At 39.1% G+C, this 23,772-nt stretch overlaps 1 protein-coding gene and 1 pseudogene across 1 annotated transcript in view; both read left to right on the forward strand.

Annotated features, from left to right (window-relative positions):
• Positions 1–23,772, forward strand: part of ACTR3B (actin related protein 3B) — a 1,022,089-nt gene that overhangs the window by 584,748 nt on the left and 413,569 nt on the right. The window lies entirely within an intron of this gene.
• Positions 16,349–18,083, forward strand: LOC131380936 (tigger transposable element-derived protein 1-like; annotated as a pseudogene).

Here is a 23,772-nt window from a genome sequence, read left to right on the forward strand (position 1 = left end):
AAAAATTTATAGATTTTTTTTTTTTGCAGGAGTTTTAGATTCACAGAAAAACTGAGCAGAAAGTACAGAGAGTTTCCAAAAACTCTCTGCCCCACACATGCATAGACTTCTCCATTATCGACATCCTGTACAGGAATGGTACGTTTGTCACAATTCACGAATGTGAACACAATCACCGAAGTCCACAGTTTACATTAGGATTCACTCATGCTGTTGGACATTCCGTGCATTTGGACAAATGTGTAATGACATGTATCCACCATTAGAGCAGCATACAGACTAGTTTCACTGCCCTAAAAATCCTCTGTGCCCCACCTGTTTATCCCTCCCTCCCACCCCCTGGTGACCACTGATCTCTTACTGTCTCCATGGTTTTGCCTTTTTCCAGAATGTCCCATAATGACATACAAAATATAGCTTTTTCATAGACTCATACAACATATAACTTATTCAGAGTCTTTCACTTAGTAATATGAATTTTTCTCTATGTCTTTTTTAAAAAATAGCCTTTATTTTGGGGAACAGCAGTACTTACTTTTCATTTCAGTGATGATTTGGAGTGGCTTCTAATTGGTAACTCCATCATTCTCTTATCAAAAGTGGTCTTGCGCACAGCCTCTTCCTTTAAGAACACACAGATATGGTCTGACGTTGCTAAAAGCCAGGAGTGGTGGAAATTCAGTTTCCACGTTAGTGGACATGAAATTACCTTTTGTCACTGTGTGACTTCAGGAGAAATGCTTCTCCTGGTGCAAAGGCTTTGCTAGAAATGAGAAAGTGGAAAAAGATGATGGTGTCTTTAGATACATGCCCAGGGAATGGGCATCGTCCCCTGATTGCTTTTCCATGTTGAGCATGACTTTCCCTTTTATGACCTTTTTTCTTGAAGGGATTTTCATTAATTTTTGTTTTTTAAGCACCAGAGTTTCTCACTGAGAGAGAACAGATGATAGATTGAAATCTCAGTGTGATGTAGAATCGAGTGCATCTCTTCCTCTGATCCTAGCACTTATCGCAGGCCATGGTTACCCATCTTCCATTGTACTGTAAGTACAGGAGAGGGCAGAGGGTTGGACGTCCCTAAAGCCTAGTGTGCTTCCTAACTCAGTGCTAAAGGAAAGGCTAAAGCAAACAAATCTCCACCTTACCCTTATATTTCCTATGAGTTGGAGTTCATTTATCATCTCATGGGTCAGTCTAGTACTTCCCTTCCCTGTACACCTGCCTCACCAGAAGCACACTTCTAGTATGTTCAAATGAGCTATGGGTTTATAATCGAATGCTAGGGATAAAAGCAGACACAAGGTTATTCTCACTTCTCCAAAAGCAGAAATGACTACCAGGAAGATTCAATCCATCAGGCTCTAGATGAGCCTGCCCCGTCTTTGACTGATGGCAAAGACATTTGGTGCTTAAAAAGGCAGCTGAAGTTGCTCCTGCCACAACCATTTCTTTCTTTATTTATGGCATTTCACCAAGAAGCCAAGAAAAATAAGTAACTACATCTCAGTTTAATGTCTTTTCTTCTCTATAGCCACTTGTGTTTTATTAGTCCTCAGCTCTCCGTCCAAATTTCATCTCATCAGAAGGTGTGTGGGCTGATTAACCTCCTGCAATCTTTTAGACATGCCATTTAAAGGTTCTTGTGACACCATCCATTACAGTCATTGGCATCACCTTTTTTGATGAGCAGCAAGAAATCGTCGACATTTTCTAGTTCAAGTTCCTCATTTGCTAGATGAGAAGAGTGAGGTACAAAGAATACTGTAACCTATGCAAGCTACTCCATTCGCTCCCAAAAAAGCTGAGACTAGAAAGTGGCTCTCCTTAATCTCACTCCTACTTTCTTTTCATATGTGTCATTGCTGTATGTTTTTCAAGTTTTATTGGGGTATAATGGATATAAAAATTTACACATATTTAAAGTATATATTTTCATGATTTTGGATATGTACACACACATGCACATACAACACATACCACACACACACATACACACACACACACATACATACATACATACCCATGATACCATCAGGAACTAAATGTATTTATCAGTTTCAAAAATTGTCTTGTGTTCTTTTGTGGTGTTTTGTTTGTGCATGGTAAGGGCGCTTAGCATGAGAACTGTTAACATATTTTGAAGTGCACAATACCATATTGTTACACTGTGTTATACCGCAAATCTCAAGAACTCATGTATCCAGCATAACTGAAGCGTCATACTCATCAAGTGACAACTTCTCACTTCCTCCTCCCCTCAGCCCCTGGCAACCACCATTCTGCTCATGCCTATTTTAGATACCTTGGAAAATGTGTTATATGCCTACAGTGCAATATTATTTCAGCCTTGGAAAAGAAGGAAATTCTATTATTTGCCACAACACGGATGAACCTTGAGGCCATGGTGCTAAGTGAGATAAGCCAGGCACAGAGGATAAGAACTGCATGATTCCATTCATATGAACTATTTAAAATCTTCAGACTCTGGGAAGCTGCTTTGTTTGTATTTATTTCAATAAACAGAGACGTGAAGCACTAAAATTTGTGCCAGGCACCATGACAGCAATTATTAGCACTATGAAGTCAGTGATACTGCTATCCCCACTTCACAGAGGGGGAAACTGAAAGAGGTTCTAACTTGCCCAAGGTCACAGAGTATGTGAGTGGTTGTGCCTGATGAGAACATAGGCAGATCTGACTCCAGAGTCCATGTCCACCCTACCTTCCCATAGCACCACCACCCCTTGATGGTATGCTCTGATCATAGATTCTGAATGAGATATGGTATCTCCATCTGGAAAGACAGATCTTAGGTCAATGATCAATAACAAATCAAGTTTTAACTATGTATCACTTCTAAAGTTACTTCTTAGGAATAATTTTCAAATTTTAAAATCCTTTGAGGATTTCAAAAAGTGATCATTTCTCCATACTCATTGGTGCCTGGAGGCTTGAAGAAATGTTAATGTATTTATCTTATGTGTCTTAATTGTTCAAAGCATTATGGAAAGAGAGAACTAGGCTGTTTTCTCATGCAAATCCCAGCTAGGTTAGTTCTTTTTTCCCCTTTGATATAAAAAGTGATGCCCAGAAACATAATAATTCTGAAAGATGACTTTTATCCCACTACACCTGCTAAGATTCCTGTGTTATGGGCAAGTATCAACAACCGCCAGATGCTTTGGCTGCTTTTAGCTTTCTCAGCTATTTCGTGATAGAATGGAGGGAACCGATGTGAAGAAAGATATTGTATTTGATTTTGGAGTGAAGGATAAGTGTTTTTCTTAAATCATTAAGAAAAATCCTACACTTCCTTAGAGCTCAATGGGCACTGCTAATGAAAACGTGAGGCACACGCAGAGAACAGATTGGTATTTCTGAAGTTTAACCTGGGATGTACTCCAGGTTCAACCACCCATTGGTTGTGCAAACTTGGGCACATCACAGTAGTTTTTGGTATAGATTCTAGGAAAAGGGCTATTCTGTATGCACATGCTTATGTTGCATGATTGATGCAGAGGTCAAATGTGTGATTCCTGGGTGACAGAGGCATGCATGTTGAGGGGAAGATAGCAGTGGGCTGCGTGTAGGAAGGAAGGCTCTGCTGGAGAACTGTAGGTGGCTCACAAGGTGCATGGTCGATCGGAGGGCTTGGCACAGGCAGAGGCCATTCTCAGCCTGGAGAAGAAAGGGACTGTCATTTCAACACAGAGTCAATCTCTGGGACTTCAGAAGAGGAGAGTGTGAGACATTTATGTCTCTGAATCTGGCCATGAGAGGGGTAACTGAAAACCATGAACAAAATCAGCCAACAATATTCATGAATCCATGAGAAAATGCCCTTTATGGAAAAAGCTAATGATGCACAATGTATAAAAAAGTTATTTTAGACAATTTAGTTACCATTTAAAATGTATCTTTATAATCAAACTAAAAAATTCAGCCACAAATAGGAATGAGAGGTACAGGAGAAAGAAAGTTGAAGAGTGGACAGAGATGGCAAAAGGAAGTGGGGAGAGGTTGGGGAAGAGGGTCACATCAAGGGAAGCTGGTAAACTGAAAACCTGAGTAATAAGGTCCTTGAAGTGAGCTTCAGCGCTCCTGCAAAGTGGAATTTTGCCTTGAAATGAATTCAGGAGAAAAGGCTCAGGCGTGCTGGAGAGCATCGGGGTGATTTTCACGAGCAGTTCAAGGTGAAAGTCTCTGCTTATTCTCTCCAAGAATGAAACCCCAGTGTATGAGTTTGCTCAGGTTACTGTAACAAATACCACAGACTGGGGGACTTAAACAAAGAGAAATTAATTTTCTTATAATTATGGAGGCCAGAAGCCCGCTAGCCAGATGTTGGCAGGTTTGATTTCTTCTGAGGTCTCTCTCCCTGACTTGCAGACGGCCGTCTTCTCACTATTCCTCACATGGTTTTCCTTCTGTGCGAGGGCTCTCCTGGTGTTCCTTTGTCAAAGTTTCCTCTTCTTATAAGGACACCAGTCGGATTGCATTAGGGCCCACACCAGAAGCATCATTTTACTTTCATCACCTTTTCAAAGGTCTTATCTCCAAATACAGTCATATTTTGAGGTACCAGCGAATAAGGCTTCAACATTTGAATTTAGGGATGGGGAGGAGAGACAGAATTCCGCCCTTCACATCCAGGAGGGAGGGAGGACATAGCCCAGTGAGGAAGGTATTGCAATGTATTTAGCATCCCAGTGAAGGAGGCGGGCTTGTGATCTGTACTGAAGAAGCAGAAATATGAAATATGAAAAATACAAGACATACAACACCAAAGCGCCTTCAACAATACAGTTCTCTGATTATTACCAATGCTACTCTTGGCTCTGTGCACCTTCATGGTGGATTCTGATCATGAAAATCCACTGTCTTAGTCTGCTTGTGTTTCCAGAAAAGAAATACTGGAGGCTGGGTCATTTATAAAGAAAAGAGGCTCATTTGGCTCATGGTTCTGCAGACTGCACAAGAAGGATGGTGCCAGCATCTGCTTCTGGTGAGGACCTCAGCCTGCTTACACTCATGGAGGAAGGCAAAGGGAAACCCATGTATGCAGAGGTCACATGGCAAGACAGGGAGCAAGAGAGAGCAGGGAGGGGTGTGCCAGGCTCTCTTTTTTGTTGTTGTTGTTTTTTGAGACGGAGTCTCGCTCTGTTGCCCAGGCTGGAGTGCAGTGGCGTGGTCTTGGCTCACTGCAAGCTCTGCCTCCTGGGTTCATGCCATTCTCCTGCCTCAGCCTCCTAAGTAGCTGGGATTACAGGTGCCCACCACCACGCCCGGCTAATTTTTTTGTATTTTTAGTAGAGACAGGGTTTCACCATGTTAGCCAGGATGGTCTCCATCTCCCGACCTCGTGATCCGCCTGCCTCAGCCTCCCAAAGTGCTGGGATTACAGGCGTGAGCCACCGCGCCTGGCCATCAGGCTGTTTTTAACAGCCAGTTCTTGAAGTAGCTATAATGAGAACTCAGTCACACCCCACCCCCCAACAAAGGAGGGCAGTAATCCATTCATGAGGGATCTGCCCCCAGGACCCAAACACCTCCCACTAAGCCCCAGCCCCAACACTGGGGCTCAAATTTCAACATGCAATTTGGAGGGGTCAGACAAAACAATAGCATCCGGGAAGCACCTCGAATATTGACTTTAATCAACACTGCTTCATTACCCACTTAGCTAGCAGAGAAGACATCGCTACTCTACGTGACAGGTAGGCATCTTGTCATCAAAAAATATTTGTGCTGTGCTGTAAAAATATTAAGGGACTACATCTTAGGATTTGTGTTGTCAGACCAGAATTATTGCATCTTGATGTTGTGCTTTGGTGACACCTCGCTAGTTGAGTCAAAACTTAAATGTCAAATGTTATACAGAGAAAATACTCATGATAAACCCCTGTTATCAATTCACTCTCCAGGATGCTCTTGCGTGACCAAGGCCTGAACATCTCAATTATTTATAAGTATGAGGAGCCCCTTGCTGTAGCCTAGAGTCTCTATTACACAAATTCGCTTTGTAAGGAATGTTTGCAAACAGGCTGACATTCAGGATATTTATTTGTTCACCTCGTGGCTCTTTAGCTATATTTGGATAGATAGGGTCAAAACTTGCCTTGAGAAACTCACCTGTTATCCTTTCAGCGGGACAGAGTCATTCTGTTATAGGCAACATGCTCAATCTTCTTTGCACCTGCCATCTAACTGTATCTTGGACAAGCCTCAGTCATACCCAGTCTTCCTGAAGTCTGAACACTTGTTAGAAGTAGGTGAAGTAGGGAGGCGATTGTTTAAGTAAGGTTTCTGTGCCTGCCTTCCTTAAACGTAGCTAAGGTCAACAGGACGATAGCCAGAAATTTCTGGCAATTGCTATTTTGCAAATATTTGGAGAGCGACAGTTACTATGAAGACAGAGGATGTAGATGCAACTAAAACTTCTCAATATATTACTAAGGTAGCCTCCTTAATAATAAAGATATTTTCCTAGGAAATCAAGGATCTTTGTTCACCTAACACTTATGGTCCTTCGTCAGTTTCCTTTTATTTTTTCCTTTTTTTAATTTTTAAAAATAAGTATCATTTTGAGCATCTGTTTTCTTGAAAATAGTTCCTGGATATGTCACACATGGCACGGTGAATTATGACAAAAAGAGGTAGCAGAATGGCCAAGGTGAAGATTGTGGGAGCAAATTAGATTTTTTTACCCCAGGTTAACACTAGTTTTATAAATTATAACCAATTATTGAGCTCAAAACCTCCATCAGGCATGTACGTTTTTCTCTATGTATGCTGCACTTCAACAAAAATATTAGAAGAACTGTAGTTTGCTGAAATTTCCTTGATTCAATGTCTCTGAAAGTATGGGGAGCTATCATTAATAGAATAGCTTTTAAAGAAGGAGCTGCTGTAACCTCCATCAGCCTTACCTAGGTCAATGGAAAAATTTTTGACTTACCCTATTTTGGAGCCCAGATATTTATTTGCACAGAAAGCAGAACATCTATTCTTTGCTCTTCTGCAAATCCTGGATGCCTTTTGTAGAAGTATCTGAGATTCTGTTCTCTTATTTCTTCTGAAGTTCACATCACAATATTTATTTTCTAAAGGGTCTCTATTATTTCTTTTGTATTTTTTAGTTCCCCACCCAAGAGGAGAAACATTTTTGATTGGCACCCCACAGCATTTTTCCTTTTGGCCCACACTGAGAAGGTGTATCGAAACAGAAGTCTATTGATCCCTGGTTAGTCCTGCATTTTCTAATGTGGGGCACTTTCTAAATTCTCCGTTTGGCAAGACCTGTCAGGTTATGTGCTCAGAAAAGGAAGAATCTTGGGCCTCTCAAAAGTGCACTTTGCTTTAGAAGACAAAAGTAAATTTATAAGCAGAATGAGCTTCTGCGATTTTTTAAAAGCAGAGATGTATATGCTAAGGGCAACCAGATAGCCATTGAGGTGGGTTAGTGGGGCTGGGCCTCAATGACACACAAGCAAATTCCCTGGATTTTTAGAATAATTGGGCATCAGTGTTAGATGAGGATGAACAGACAGCAGTATTTGCTTCTGTGGATAAACATAGAGCACAAAGCTGAGCTGCAGACCGACCTTGACTGGGAAAAGCCTGTGAAGACCCAGTCCGGAGTAGGGCACATCGCTCAGGGAGCGCTGGGACCTCGTTTCTCCCAACTCAGGTCCTTTCTTCATTCCAACTTTCTCTTTTGGGGTGATTGTGGGAGATTTTCTTTGTGATTTCAAAGTCTAGTAGTCCTATCTCCTTTCTCTTCTGCTCTTTTTCCCTCACCGAGTTCCCCATCTCAGTGTCGGGTATTGGAGCTCCAGGGAGATGAGAAGCTCCCACGCTTAGACACGTGGTGGCAGGTTGCTAATGATAGATGTGGATTTGATAAGTAAATATATGGAGGACAAAGGAGCCAGGAGTCTCACTACCAGGGAAGGCAGCTGCACACGTGGAAGGGGAGAGTGCTCGAGCAGGCCCTGTGGTGCTGGACTGGAATTGAAGGTATTGGTGTGAGCCTGAGAGGGCGTGAGAGCAGAAAACGTAACTAGCAACGAGCACACTGGGCTCCCAGGTCTTGGCTTCTCTAAACCATTCTCCACTAGAAAGGTCTAGGACTCCTTGGGAAAGTGGCCAAATCCAGGACTGGAACAGGGAAGCCAAAGATGAGACTGGAACATTGTATTGTGCTAGCATGTGAGAAAGTCTCATCATCACAGAATAATGGGGACATGCCAGATGGACACAGAAGCCAACCTGGGGGAACCCTGACTGGCCGGACCTGGGAGAAATATGATAAAAAAAAAAGTAAAGATAGTAACAGATCAGAACCCTATTTTACACAACTAGGAATGAGTCCCTACGGATGCAATTGAATAAATAAATAAATGTGGGGAAAAGAAAGATTTTCCTCAGAGTAGAATGTCACCTAATAAAAGTAAATGAAATGAGAAATTAGAAAAACATTATAATTAGAAAATGGTAGTAACGATTCAGCAAGAAATATTGATGAATGCTATAATGCTAGTGGTGAATGTTTGATGAGGAATAAAATATTTGCAGTCTTGAAGTACCTCCTCAGAAAATACTATTAAAGACAAAGGGACATACAGTAAACTTTACAGCAGAGAACTATACAGACACCACCCTAACTAAATGATCAAGTTGGCCACATGATTAATGGTGCAAGTCAAAGTTGTGTATCACTGCAGAAAGACAAATACTGTATGATCGCACTTGATCAGGATTTACATTTGTTAGGTGGCATTCTACCAGAAGGAAAAGCTTTCTTTTCTCTACATGTATTCACTTGCATCCACAGGGACTGAATCCTAATTGTGTAAAATAGGGTTATGATCTGTTGCTATTTTTACTTTTTTTCTTGATCATATTGTCCCAGGTCCAGCTAGTCAGGGATCCCCCAGTTGGCTTCTTTTTTGTTTTTTTTTTTTTTTTTTTTTTTGAGATGGAGTCTTGTTCTGTTGCCCAGGCTGGAGTGCAGTAGCACGATCTTGGCTCACTGCAAACTCCACCTCCTGGGTTCACACCATTCTCCTGCCTCAGCCTCTGAGTAGCTGGGACTACAGGCGCCCGCCACCACGCCCAGCTAATTTTTTGTATTTTTAGTAGAGATGGGGTTTCACAGTGTTAGCCAGGATGGTCTCGATCTCCTGACCTTGTGATCCGCATGCCTCGGCCTCCCAAAGTGCTGGGATTACAGGCGTAGGCCACTGCGCCCGGCCTCCGGGTTGGCTTCTCTGTCCATCTGGCATGTCCCCATCATTCTGAATAATGGGACTTTCTCATATGCTAGCACAGTACAGCGTTCCAGTCTCAGCTTTTGCTTTCCTGTTGCAGTCCTGGATTTGGCCACTTCTCCAGGGGACCCTGTTCTTTCTAGTGGAGAATGGTTTGTAGAAGTCATTTTTTGTAGAGACCAAAAAAAAAAAAAAAAAAAAAATTAGCTATGCATGGTGGCATGCACCTGTGTCACTATGTTGCCCAGGCTGGCCTTGAACTCCTGGGCGCCAGTGATCCTCCTGCCTCGGCCTTCCAAAGTGCTGGGATTATAGGTGTGAGCCACCATACCCGGCCCAGAGATTTAGTTTTAATAGGTAATGTCAAATGGTTTTCCAAAGTATTTGTAGCAATTTACACTCTAACCAGCATATATAAGATATTTGTTTTCTCAACATCCTTAACACTTGGTATTTTTAGTTGTTTCTAGCGGGAAAGGCGTGGTATTGAACTTTGAGGGCTAGTGAAGTTGACACATTTTTCTGTTCATTGGTATTTGGAACCCTTCTTTTGTGCAGTATCTGCTCAAGTCATTTGTCAATTTTTATCACATGCTATCTCTTTTTCTTAATGATTTCTAAGTGTCCTTTATATATTCTAGATATGAGTTCTTTGTTAGATATACTTATGATTATCTTCTTCCACCCTTTGAGTTGCATTTTTTTTTTTTTTTTAAACAGAGCCTTGCCTTGTTGCCCAGGCTGGAGCGCAATGGCGTGATCTCGACTCACTACAACCTCCGACCTCCTGGGTTCAAATGATTCTCCTGCCTCAGCTCCCTGAGTAGCTGAGATTACAGGCACCTGCCACCATGCCCAGCTAATTTTTGTATTTTTAGTAGAGGCGGAGTTTCACCATGTTGGCCAGGCTGGTCTCAAACTCCTGACCTCGTGATCTGCCCACCTCGACCTCCGAAAGAGCTGGGATTACAGGCATGAGCCACTGCGCCGGCCCTGGATTGCATTTTACTCTCTTGCTGGGGTCTTTTGATGGGAACAGAAGTTCTTAATTTACATATGAGTTTTTAACGACTTTTTTTCTTTTACCCTTAGTTTTTTGTTTGCTCTTTTTAAGAAATCTTGCTTGCTCCAAGGTCACGAAGATGTTCTCTGTAGTTTTCTCTAAAAGCTCATTACATCATTTGCATTTAGACATGCAACCCATCTGGTATTGATTTTTTTGTATTGTGTGATGGGGGTCAGTATATTTCTTTCATATGGATTTAAAATTGGCTTAGCACTGCTTATTGAAAACATAATGTTTTCCCTCACTGCGCTGAAGTCTCATCTTTGTCATAAATCAGATGAATGTGCATGTATACTTGGGTGTACTTTGGACACCCAAGTTAAAAGCCTTTGGTTTTTAATGCACAAGTCTCAGAGAACACACATCTCTCATTATGGAACGTCTTTTTTTTGGCCAATATTTATATAGGAAAAACTATCTATTTATGTTCCTAAAACTCAATATATATTTTAACAAAATGTGCAGCAAAAGCCTCAATTACATCCCAAATGTAATTGGTAGAATGTGCAAATCACTTGTGGATGTCATTAAAAAGTGCTGAGTGTCAAGTCAACAAAGGCATCGTGCATCTCAAATGTTCTTGCTTTTAACTAAGACCCTTTGCTGCATCCAAAACAACGGGTAACAATCGTGTTGGTGGTTACAGTTTTAACTTGACAGTTCGTTATTTACATGTGGGTGTTTTGCTGCGTTTTAGTGATCTTCAAGAAAATTGGTGGAAGGGTTTTTTGTTTATATGATTTGCCTTAAATACAGTAGAAAATAGGATCCTGGTTTTTATGAAGATGTCTGATTTTCGAGGGCTTCCTCTGTTAAGCAGTAGATGCCTGCATTTTGCTCACCAGCTCTCAGTTCTATGTGGACTTAAGGACACCAATGCAGAATTTATTTGCAAGCAATTTAGGACTCTGATTTTGCAATTACGCAGCTGTCCTTTTCAATTCCTTTATTCAAAACACGATGTGTTAATTTTGGAAAAATAATAGTTAAATATGTAAGTTTATGAAACCCTAAGCTTAAATTCTGGTTAGACACACCCTGGATTCCTGTACCTTTTTTCATTACATATATTTATAATTGTTTCATTTTATATTTATATGCATATTGAAATTTTACAATAGTTTTAGGTTTACAGAACATTTGTGAAGATAATACAGAATTCTCATGTAACAGATATCCAGTTTGGGTGATTACTATTTTATATTAGTATGGTCATAATTGTATTGTATATTGTACATAATTGTATGTTAGTATTTGTCATAATTGATGAACCGATATTGATAGGATATGACTAGCTGAAGCCCATACTTTATTCACATTTCCTTAGATTTACCTAATGCCCCCCTTTTTTGCTCTAGGGTCACATGAAGGATGCCACATTACATGGAGTGGTCCCATTTCCTTAGGCTTCTGTGAGCTGCGACAGTGTCTCAGACCCCTTGTTCTTGATGACCTTGACAGTTTTGAGGAGTATTGATCAGATATTTTGTAGAATGTCCCTTAATTAAAATTTGCCTGGTATTTTTCTCATAATTCGACTGGGGTAGTGGGTTTTTTGGAGGAGGACCACAGAGGTAAAGTGCTGTTTTCCTCATATTGTGAAGGGTACATATGGTTAATATGATTCATGACTGTTAATGTTCGCCTCGATGATTTAGCCGAGGTAGTGTTGGTCAGGGTTTTCCATCGTAGACTGGCTCTTTTTCCCCTTTGCCTAATGTACTTTTTGGAAGGAAGTCCCTAGGTGTAGTCCACTCTTACAAAGTAGAGTTATGATTCTCTTCCTTGAGTAACTACATAAGTAACTACATAAATTATTTGGAATTCTTCCACATGAGAGATGCCTCTTTTCCTTCACTATCTATGTATTGGATCATTTATTTATACCAGCATTAATTTATGTATGATTACTTTATACTTTGGGTGATAATATAATACAACTTTATCTTGTTCAAATCGCTCCAGCTTTGGCCAGTGGAAGCTCTTTCAGTTGTCTTCTGTGCCCTTTTGATGTGCCCCTATTCATGCAGGTTTTTTGTGGGGGCTCTTTCTTACTTTATGGCACTAAAAGAGGCTCCAGGAGCATCTTACATATATCTTCTCCTCCAATCCTAGAATCAGTCATTTCTTCAAGGAACTCTGGTTTCTTTTGTTGAAGGTGGGTATTAGAAACCAAGATCTATATGCTATATATGTTCACTGCTACTGGGGTGTCATTTCTTTCAGACATTCTCATATGACAACATAAAATATAGTGTTAATGCTAACATATATATTCTATATGTTACCATCTGTATCTGGATAAAGCTAAACATAAGCTCATCCTGAGGTCACCAACTTTAATCCATTACCACATGGATCATTTTAGCTTCGCCCTTTGCTTAACTGTAACCTCCCACTCCAACAGTAAGAAATCTGACTCTCATTTACTTAATAGTTCGATTAGAGTATAAACGTGTAGCAGTTTCAGAACCGTGAGCCCCTTCCCCCATATGAAACAACTGTATCAACTAGGGAATAGTGCTTATGTGCGGTTCCTTTTGCCTTTAGTCTTACAGACTCCACTCATTTCCAAAGTTACTTGTCTACACATTTCTCCCAACCTCTTCAGTAAAGTGTATTCATACTTTTGTAATGCCACGTATGGAGGGATAATACAGGTTGATTCTTTGGTCACAATATGCATTCCATCCTGGGAAATATAACTTCCTAAATGGTTTTTTAAAAATGTAAATACATTAAGGTTCACTTTTTGTGCTGTACATAGGTTTTGATAAATGCATATTGTCATGTAGCCACCATTACAGTATCATAGAAAATAGTTTCATCATCCTAAAAAAATACTCTATGCTTCATCTTTTTGAGGGCCACCTCAAATCCTCTAGAGTCATTGAGCTGCATTGCCAGTGGTTTTCCAGATGGTGTGTAAATGGAATCTTATAATATGTAGACCTTGACAATATGCATTTGAAATTTATTCATGTCTTTTCCTAGATTGAGACCTCATTTCTTTTTACAGTGAATAACAGTCATAGTGTGGATATGGCACAGTTTATTGATTTACCTATTGAAGGACATCTTGGCTACTTCCAGGTTTTGGTGATTATGAATGAGTACGTGCTATAATATATACCTTCATGTTCAGTTTTTTTTGGTGTACACATATTTTCAAATTAGTTGGGTAAATACCTAGGAGAGTCATTGCTGGATCATATGTGGTGAGACTGTGTTTAGCTTTGTAAGAAACTGCCAGTCTCCCAACGTGGCTGTACCACTTTGCATTTCCACCAGAAATGGATGAGAATTACTGTTGCTGTACATCCTTGCCAGCTTTTTGTTTAATTTATTCTCTTTTGCTTTCCTGTTTTCAATTGCATTGATTTCTGCTCTGATAAGTATTATGTCCTTCCTTTGCTAGCTTTGAGTATATTTTGTTCTTCTTTTTTATAGGTTCTGTAGGAAGAAAGTTATGTGACTGATTTAAGACTTTTCCTTATTTCTAACGTAGGCATTTTGGTGCCATAAATTTTCCTTTCAGCATGGCTTCGGTTGTGTTCCAAAATTTTTGATTTGTTCCATTATCGTTTTTCTTCAGTTAATGCCTTTTTTATAATATTTCTTGAGACCTATTATTTTACTCATGGATTATTTAGAAGTGTGTTCTTTAGTTTTAAATATTTGGAGATTTTCCTTTTATCTTTCTTTTTCTTTGTCCTGGTTTAATTGTAATCAGGAACATACTCTATGATTTCAATTTTTTTAAATTTTATTAAGGTTTATTTCATGCCCAGGGATGTAGTCTATTTTCGTATTTTTTTGTGAGAACTTGAAAAGAAGATGTATTCTGCTATTGTTAGTCAGAGTGTCTTATAAATGTTGATTGAATCCTGTTGGTTGATAGTGTTGCTGAGTTCTTCTATATCCTTGTTGATTTTCTGTCTAGTTCTGTCAATTGTTAAAAAAGAGGTGTTGAAGCCTCCAACTATAATTGTGGATTTGTTTATTTCTCCTTCTGGTTATATCAATTTTTGCTTCTCATATTTTGCAACTCCGTTGTATGGTCCATATGCATCATTTATTGAGCTTCATATTCCATTACTCTAATATTCAATTCTAAAATTTCCATTTTTTTCTTATGCCATCTATTTCTTCACTGAGATGTCATATTTTTGTTTAGGCTTTCTAGTTTTAAGTTTGTTTTTATTTTTTAAGCATGTTTGTAATTGCCCTTTGAAACATTTTTATTACACTGCTTTAGAATCACATAATTCTAACATCTCTGTCATCTGGTGTTGGCATCCATTGATTTTATTTTTGTATTCAGTTTAAGATGACCCTGATTCTCAGTGTAATGAGTAATTTTCATTGGAAACTTGAACATTTTTGTATTACATTTTGAGACTGTGGAACTTCTTTAAGCCTTCTGTTTTATCTAGCTTTCTTTGACATTTCTCTGACAGAGGGTGGGGCAGGGGCACCACCTCCTTGCTGCCAAGCAGGGGTGAAGTTTAGGGTTTCCAACTCGGCCTCCACTGGTGACGGAGGGTGAGCTCCTCATTCCTGCCTTGTGGGTTTGGGAGTTCTGGCTCCCTGCGCTGTCTTCCATGACACTGCTGTGGGGACATCTGGTTACTACTGGGTGTTGGTGAAAGTCCTGACTTTCCACTAGGTCTACTTGACACCAACCCAGTAGTGAGGAAGAGGGACTTCTGTTTAGTGCCAGGTATGAGTGTAAGTCCAGGTTCTCCATATGGTCTCCACTGAGAGTGGTAGTGGGTGGACACTCCCTACCAGATTTTGGGATGAAAGTACCGGCTGCCTATTTGATCTTCTCTGACATTACCCCAGTGGGAATGTTGTGTCTTGTAACATCTTTGCAAGGGTGGAAATTTAGGCCTTTGCTGATGTTGAGTAGAGGTGAGGTGAGGCCACAGATTTGCTGTGTGTTGGCTAGAGTAGAGCAGTCATTGCCTGAAGATTTTCTGTTTTTCCAAAAAGATTTTTCCTTTGTCCTTTGGCATATTTGGGGTGTCAGTTTCTTTAGCTTCTAGCCTGGAATTTATGAGACACAAAGGAAATCCAGGGAAATCAGCACCATGTTATTCCACAGAGCCCATGCCTTAGCTGGGCTGCCTTCTCCCCTCTACCTTTCAGAGTCTTCTTGGGTTTTTAGATGTACTTAGTGGAAAAATAGGGGAAAGTACACTAACTTTATCTTCTTCGGAAGCAGAAATTCCTTGATCTAATTTTTATTATTTCTTTTATTTCTGCTTGATTTAGGCTTATGTTTGATTTTGGTTTCTTAAGGTGAAAGCTTAGATTATTGGTTTGAGATATTTCTTCTTTAATAATATATGAATTTAATGCTAGAAGTTTCCTTCCAAGCACATGCTTCACTGCTTCCCACAAAGTTTAGTAATTTGTATCTTAATTTTTATTCAGTTCCAAATAAATTTTGATTTCTCTTGAGGCATCTTTTACTCATGGATTATTTAGAAGCATAAACAGTAGTTTGATTTCCAAATATTTTGGGATTTCCTGGTATCTTTCTGTTATTGATATTTAGTTTAATTTCATTGTGCTCTGAGAACATACAGGTATACCTTGCTGGACAGCACTTTGCAGATACTGAGTTTTTTACAAATTGAAGGTTTGTGGTAGTCCTGCATTGAGTAAGATTGTTGGCACCATTCTTTCAACAGTGGGTGCTCGTGTTGTGTCTCAGTGTAATATTTAGTAATTCTTACACTATTTCAAACTTTTTCATTATTATTATATCTGTTATGGTGATCTGTGATCATTGATCTTTGATGTTACTATTGTAGTTGTTTTGGGTGTCATGAGCTCTGCCCATATAAGATGGCAAACTTAATTGATAAGTGCTGTGTGTATTCTGACTGCTCTACTGACCAACCATTTTCCTGTCCCTCTCTCTCTCTATCTCTTTGGGCCTTCCTATTCTCTAAGAGGTAACAATATTAAAATTAGGCCAATTAATAACCCTACAATGACCTCTAATTGTTCAAGTGAAAGTGGAGTCACACATCTCTCACTTTAAATAAAAACCTAGAAATGATTAAGCTTAATGAAGAAGGCTTGTTGAAAGCTGAGATGGGCCAGAAGCTAGGCCACTGTGCCAAACATTTAGCCAAGTTATACATGAAAAAAAAAGTTATTGAAGGAAATTAAAAGTGCTACACCAGTGAACACATGAATGATAAAATAAGTGACACAGCCTTATTGCTGATGTGGAGAAAGTTTGAGTGGTTTGGATAGAAGATCAAACCAGCCACAGCATTCCCTTAAGACAAAGCCTAATCCAGAGTGAGGCCCTAACTCTCTTTATTTCTATGAAGACTGACAGAGGTGAGGAAGCTGCAAAAGAAAAGTTGGAAGCAAGTAGAGGTTGGTTCGTGAGGAAGGATGCTGTCTCCATAACATAAAAGTGGAAGGTGAAGCAGTAAGTGCTGATGTAGAAGCTGCACAAGTTGTCCAGATCTAACTAACATAATTGATGAAGGTGGCTGCACCAAACAACAAGTTTTTCAATGTTAATGAAACAGCCTTATTTTGGAAGATGCCATCTAGGACTCTCACAGCTAGAGAGGAGTCCATGCCTGGCTTCTAAGCCTCAAAGGACAAGCTGACTCTTTTTTTAGGGGCAGATACAGCTGGTTACTTTAAGTTGAAAGCAATGTTCATTTACCATCTCATAAATCCTAGAGTCCTTAACAATTATGCTAAATGTACTCTTCCTGTGTTGTCTACATGGAACAACGAAGCCTGGATGACTGCACATCTGTTTACAGCATGGTTTACTGAATATTTTAAGCCTACTATTGAGATCTGCTGTTCAGAAAAAGATTCCTTCCAAAATATTATTGCTCATTGACAACGCACCTGGTCACCCAATAGCTTTGCTGGAGATGTACAAAGAGATGAATGTTGTTTTTATGCCTGCTGTCACAACATCCATTCTACCGCCCATGGACCAAGGACTAATTTCAACTTTCAAGTCTTATTATTTAAGAAATACATTGCATAAGGCTATAGCTGCCATAGATAGTGATTTCCTGGTGTATCTTGGCAAAGTAAAGTGAAAACTTTCTGGAAAGGATTCATCATTTGAGATGTCATCAAGAACATCCATAACTCATAAGAGGAAGTCGATGTTTCAGTATTAACAGGAATTTCGAAGAAGTTGATTCCAACCCTTGTGAATGACTTTGAGTGGCCAAAGACTTCAGTGGAGGAAGTCGCTTCAAATGTGGTGGAAATAGCAAAAGAACTAGAATTATAAGTGGAGTCTGAAGATGTGACTGAATTGCTGTGATCTCATAACAAAACTGGAACATATGAGGAGTTGCTTCTTAGACATGAGAAAAGAAAGTGGTTTCTTGAGATGGAAACTACTCCTGGTGAAAATATTGTGAACATTGTTGAAATGACAACGTAAACTTAGTTGATAAAGCAGCAGCAGGGTTTGAGAAGATTGACTCTAATTTTGGAAGAAGTTCTACTGTGTGTAAAATGCTATCAGATAGCATTGCATGCTACAGAGAAATCATTTGTGAAAAGCAGGGTCAATTGACGAAGCAAACTTTATTATTGTCTTATTTTAAGAAATTGCCACAGCCACTTCAGCAGCTACCACCCTGATTGGTCAGCAGCCATTAACATCAAGGCGAAACCCTCCACCAGCTAAAAGATTCTGACTTTCTAAAAGTTCAGATGATCATTAGCATTTTTTAGCAAGAAAGTATTTTTAAATTAATGTATATACTTTTTTTCCCAGACCTAATGATATTACACACTTAATAGATTACAGTATGGTATAAATACAATTTCTATATGCACTAGAAACCAAGAAATTTGTGTGACTCATATTATTGCAGTATTCACTTTATTGTGGTGGTCTGAAACCAGACTCACAATATCTCCAATGTATGCCCATACTTTGTGTGATTTCTATTCTTTTAAACTTGTTAAAGTGTTTTTTATGGCTCAGCATATGGTCTATCTTGGTGAATGTTCCACCCAAGCATGAGATAAACCTGCTGTTTTGGATGGCATATCCTATAAATTAGATTAGGCTGATTAATAGTGGTATTCAGGTCATCTATATCCTTATTGATTTTCTGTCTGCTTGGTCTATCAATTACTGACAGATGTTTACTGAAGTCTCTGATAAGGTTTGGCTCTGTGTCCCCACCCAAATCTCATCTCAAATCGTAATCCCCACGTGTTGAAGGAGGGGCCTGGTGAGAGGTGATTGAATCATGGGGGCAAACTTTCCCCTTGCTATTCTCACAGTAGAGATCTCATGAGATCTAGTTGTTTGCAAGTATGTAGCACTTCCCCCTTCATGCTCTCTTCCTCCTGCTCCAGCCATATAGGACGTGCTGACTTCCTCTTTGCCTTCTGCCATGATTGTAAGTTTTCTAAGGCCTCCCCAACCATGCTTCCTGTATAGCCTGTGGAACTGTGAGTCAATTATGTCTTTATAGCATTATGAGAATTATGTCTTTATACAGTCTCCAATTATAATGGTAGATTTGACTATCTCTCCGTTAAGCAGTGCCAGTTTTTTTGAGTCACGTGTTTTGGTGCTTTTTTATTAGATGCATACATGTTAAGGATTGTTATATCTTCTTGGATAATTTATCTCTTTATCATTAAGTAATGCCCTCCTTTATCCCCAGTAATAGTCCTTGTTTTGAAGTCTGCATTGTCTGTAATTAATATGGCTACTCTAGCTTTCTTTTGTTAGTATTAGCATGGCAAATATTATTCTATTCTTTTGTTTTTAACCTGAGTTGCCATATTTGAAATGGGTTTCTTATAGATAACATTTAGTTTGTTCTGTTTGTTTTTTAAGTGGCTGAAAATCTGTTGATTGATATATTTAAACTATTTATATTAAATGAATTATTGACATACTTGTATTAATATGTGCCATTTTTTAAACTTTATATTTGATGCCTTTGTTTTGTGTTTTATTTCCTCCTTTTTCTGCCTTCTGATTTTTAATTAAATATTTCATATGAGTCCATTTTACTTCCTTTCTTAGCATATCAATTATATGTCTTTTTACAAATTTTTGTGGTTGTCATAGAGGTTGTAATATAATTTTTAACTAATATTTATCCTTCTTCCACCTCCTTCCAATAACATTATACTACTCCTCATGCAGTGCAGGTGCCTTACAGGAGAGTATTTCCAATTTCTTTTTCCTTGAGATATTGCTCTCATTCATTTTATTAATCCATGTGCTTAATCACTGAATACATTGTTATTACTAATGCTTTGGATAAACTGTTATATTTTATATGAATTAAGATGAATTAATTACTTTATTACCTTTATTTCCTCTGTGATGCTCTTTTTTCTTTATGTAGATCCATGTTTCTTTGACCTATCTCACGTTCCTTCTGCCTGAAAAACTTTTATCATTTCTTTCAAGGCAGGTCTGCTGCGGTGTTTTTTTTTTTTCCTGTTTTTGTTCATCTGAGAAAGCGTTTATTTCTTCTTCATGTTTGAAAGATAGTTTCACCAAACATAACATTCTAATTCTGGGTTTGTGTTTTTTCCTTTTGATCCTTTAAGAATTTCCCTCACTCTCTTCCTGCTTGCATGGTTTCTAACGAGAAGTCTGCTGTAATTCTTATCCTTGTTCCTGTACAGGTAACATCTTTTATCCCTCTCTGGCTTTTCAGAAGATTTTCTGTCCTTGATTTCAAAATTTTGATTATTATATACCTAGTTTCACTTTGTTTCAGTTTAGCTTAATTTGTTCGTTGTGTTTATTCTGGTTTATGGTCTTTGAGCTTCAGGCACTGTGATTTGATGTCTTCCATTAATTTTGGAAAGTTCTGTGACATTATTACTTCAGCATTTCTTCTGCTCAGATATCTCTTCTTCCTCTGGTATTCCACTTACATGTATTTTTTCCCTAGTAGGTGAGAAAGGAAACTAGAGGGTGTTGGAGTGGAAAGAGATCCCTTCTCCCTGCTGGATAAATCTCTGGTAAAATATTTTCCTCTAGAAAGCAGGCTTATGTTGTGGAAACTACTCTGGGCATATTATATAGTTTATCTCTCTGCCAGAGTCATATGTGCATTTTTCTCAGATGTTTATCATGTGAACTTGGTGGAGTTCTCATAAGTAAAGCTCAAGGAAGTGTGGCTGCATTCCATCTCCGATAGTGTGGTCTCAAGACATTTATTATTCTTATGCTCGTCATACTCAGCATCCAGCTTGATTCAATGGGTTCATCAAAATGCTTAAGTGTTGAATTTAAGTGTTTTTGCCAGTTTATGGCTCCAGCAACTCCTGCTCCAGGTAACAGATTTCAGCTGTGACTCCCTATATGTTTCTCCAGAATTTGGGGAGAGGTTGCCCTACTGTCTCACTTCTCTAATAAGTTCAGTAAGAGTCATTGATTTTCACTTTGACCAGATTTTTCCTGCTGTAAGAAAAAGAGTGATGACTTCCAGGCTCTTTACATGCTGGAGGTGAAACTGGAAGTCTTTCACACTATATTTTCATTGTCATTTATTTGAGTTCATTACAGAAAGAGTCTGTATCTTCAAGATCTAGAATGCTAAGTGAAAAAAAGTTAGATTCAATTATGATCATTGGTTAAATATAGTAGGTGCTCATTAAAAATAGCTATTATTATTACCATTTAAAAATATTGAAGGCTGCCCAAAGATTAAGCAAATTAGCTTATTAATCAATAAGTGGAAGACATTATCCCAGGAACTTTGATCCAAATGTCATATTCTTCTGGTATGGTGTAGTGACTCACACCTGTAATCCAAGCACTTTAGGAGGCCGAGGTGGGCAGAGCACTTGAGGTCAGGAGTTCAAGATCAGCATGGCCAACATGGTCAAACCCTATCTCCACTAAAAATACAAAAAATTAGCCAGGCCTGGTGGCACATGCCTGTAATCCCAGCTACTCGGGAGGCTGAAGCAGGAGACTTACTTGAACCCAGGAGACAGAGGTTGCGTGAGCCGAGATCGTGCCACTGCACTCCAGCCTGGGCAGCACGGCCAGATTCAATCTGAAAAAAAATCATATTCTTCTTATAAAATAGAAAACAATAAAATTCTTTTTAGTTTAATGTATATTATGCTGCATTTACTAAGTGATACATATAATTGAAAAGAGAAGAGAACAATAAGTGCTGAAGTAATGGTGGCTAAATTTATACAAGTTATTTTTAGAATATAATCTATATACAGGGTAAGACTCACTTGGTTGAAGGAGAAAGTGTACTTTAGATGTTTTATAGAAATCAGAGTAAGCAAAATGAGTAGTATTGTTTGATGGGACATGAACTATCATATGACATGAAGCTAGGGATTAATATGGAACTAAGATTCCTATTTAAAAATAAAAATAATTCCATCTTGTGATTTATAAATCCTGACAAGTAGTTCTCTTTTTCATGTAAGAATGACGTCCATTAACTCTTCGATGTGCCATAACCATGGCATTTATTATTGATGGTGCCATCCTGGCTTTGTCTGAGCGATTTGTCTTCCTTCCTACACTGTGAGGTCCTGGACATTAGGAACCAAGCCTTGTTTGTGTTGCTCCTATGACAAGACCACAGACACCATTTCAAGAAAGAATCACTTAGAAAGGGCACGTGGAGAGAATGGATGCGTGCAGGCTATGGAGGGTGGCAGGTCTGTTTCTGCCTGGAGATTGGTGCGTTAACACTCAACAGCTCCTAAGAATGAGCTAGCACACAAGTGCCAATTGAAATTACAAACTGAAGAAGGGCAATGCTAACCAAGAGAAACATGATGCAGCAAAATGGTTTCACCGTTAATGACCCAGCTAAGTCACTGCGTTAAGTAATGATGTGAAAGCTTCCCAGAGATGTGCCTTTAGTAAAACCACTCAAATGTGCTTTGGGCTTGCAGAGTCCTCCTCATCCTGTGATCAAAGCCTGGGAGCTAGAGATGGACTTGTTTTCCTCATCTATAACCTGATATACAAAAGATACCCAGAGAGGAGAGGCCACTTGCTTGAACTAGACATGTTGTTCCTCTCTATCGGCCCATAATTGTGCTTCTCTCAACTCCTCTGGACTGTCAGCTTGAAGATGAGTTAGCCTGTGGGGTGTGGTGTGAGAGGCCATCATCGGATGGCCTTGAAAATTTGGGGTATAGTCTTTGATCCAGCTCTTTTCCATGGCATTCTCTGAAGTGAATTCCTTTTGTCCCCCAAACTCGTAATTTCTTTCTCATCTTAAAGAGTCATCTTTTGCCTCAGACCCTAAAATAATGTAGATCTTAAGCCTCCCAAGTTTGGCTATGAGGTAAATACAGACGTAGGATTTAGATGTAAACCATAGATTTGTAAAACAATTAGGACTATAGTGCAAGATATTTAATAGGCCATCCCTAGAGGTTGTGTACTCTCAAATGTTTTCCACTATTAGAGGCCTTCTCCAGCACCCATGATGGAGCTCCAACCTCAGCTTGAATTGTTTCCTCTTCTTGATTTACAAGTCACCTTAGTAATATTGTGAAGTACCTGGAGTGGTTAGAAGTTCCTGGGGAACGAGTCTGCCTCAATAGAAGAAAGAACTTGCTACATTTCCTTAACGGGAGGTAGGAATGGCTGGGGCTACCAACTCTGATATTGGACATTGATATTAGGGAATAAAAGGATGTTTCAAACAAACTCTTGTAGCCTCTTTCGGAGACACTAGACTAGCCCCAGGCTCATGAACAGGGTGATGAAGAGTAAGCTCAAACTTCAAAAATAAAGGCTAGGACTGGGCATAATGGACAGGAAGAAGACAAGAAGTGGGACATGGAAATCAGGATCAAGGCAAAACAGTGCAGCAAAGCCAGCCAGGCATTCAGGAGCAGCGACTTGGTTAAGATCTACCTTAATCTCCTACCTGGCTCTGATCCACTGGGACATTTCTTCTGGCTTAATTATGTGGCCATGTGACTGTGGGAGCTTAAGGTAGGTAAAAAGATTTACTCTGTTTAGGCAAGCCATGGCAGATGAAAAAGAGATTCATTCCTCCTAGAAACACATGATCTTGCTTCAATCGACTCAAGGAAAGGAAAATGTTTTCTCCTGGAAATGTAATTACTGTGGCTATTCCATCATACATTTATACCTTCACTTTTTCCCTAAAGACTTTTTTCTCCTGCTTGGAGATGTTGCAGAATCCATTAATTTGATATGATGCAGGTTGTTATAAGTAATCTTTCTTTCTGTAATAACTTGATGGAAAATGTTAAGTTTTATATATTAGATTTGGGAAAACCACTTTCTCATCTTCTTCAACTAATTGCACATTATAATGTGTTAATTATGAATATAAATATAATGTCAAGACAATTCAGGAAAAAATGCAATGATTTTTAGAGTAAAGCTGAGAATCGAGTTGT

The sequence above is a fragment of the Hylobates moloch genome, unplaced genomic scaffold (assembly GCF_009828535.3).
Source record: "Hylobates moloch isolate HMO894 unplaced genomic scaffold, HMol_V3 SCAFFOLD_1, whole genome shotgun sequence".
NCBI lineage: Eukaryota > Metazoa > Chordata > Mammalia > Primates > Hylobatidae > Hylobates > Hylobates moloch.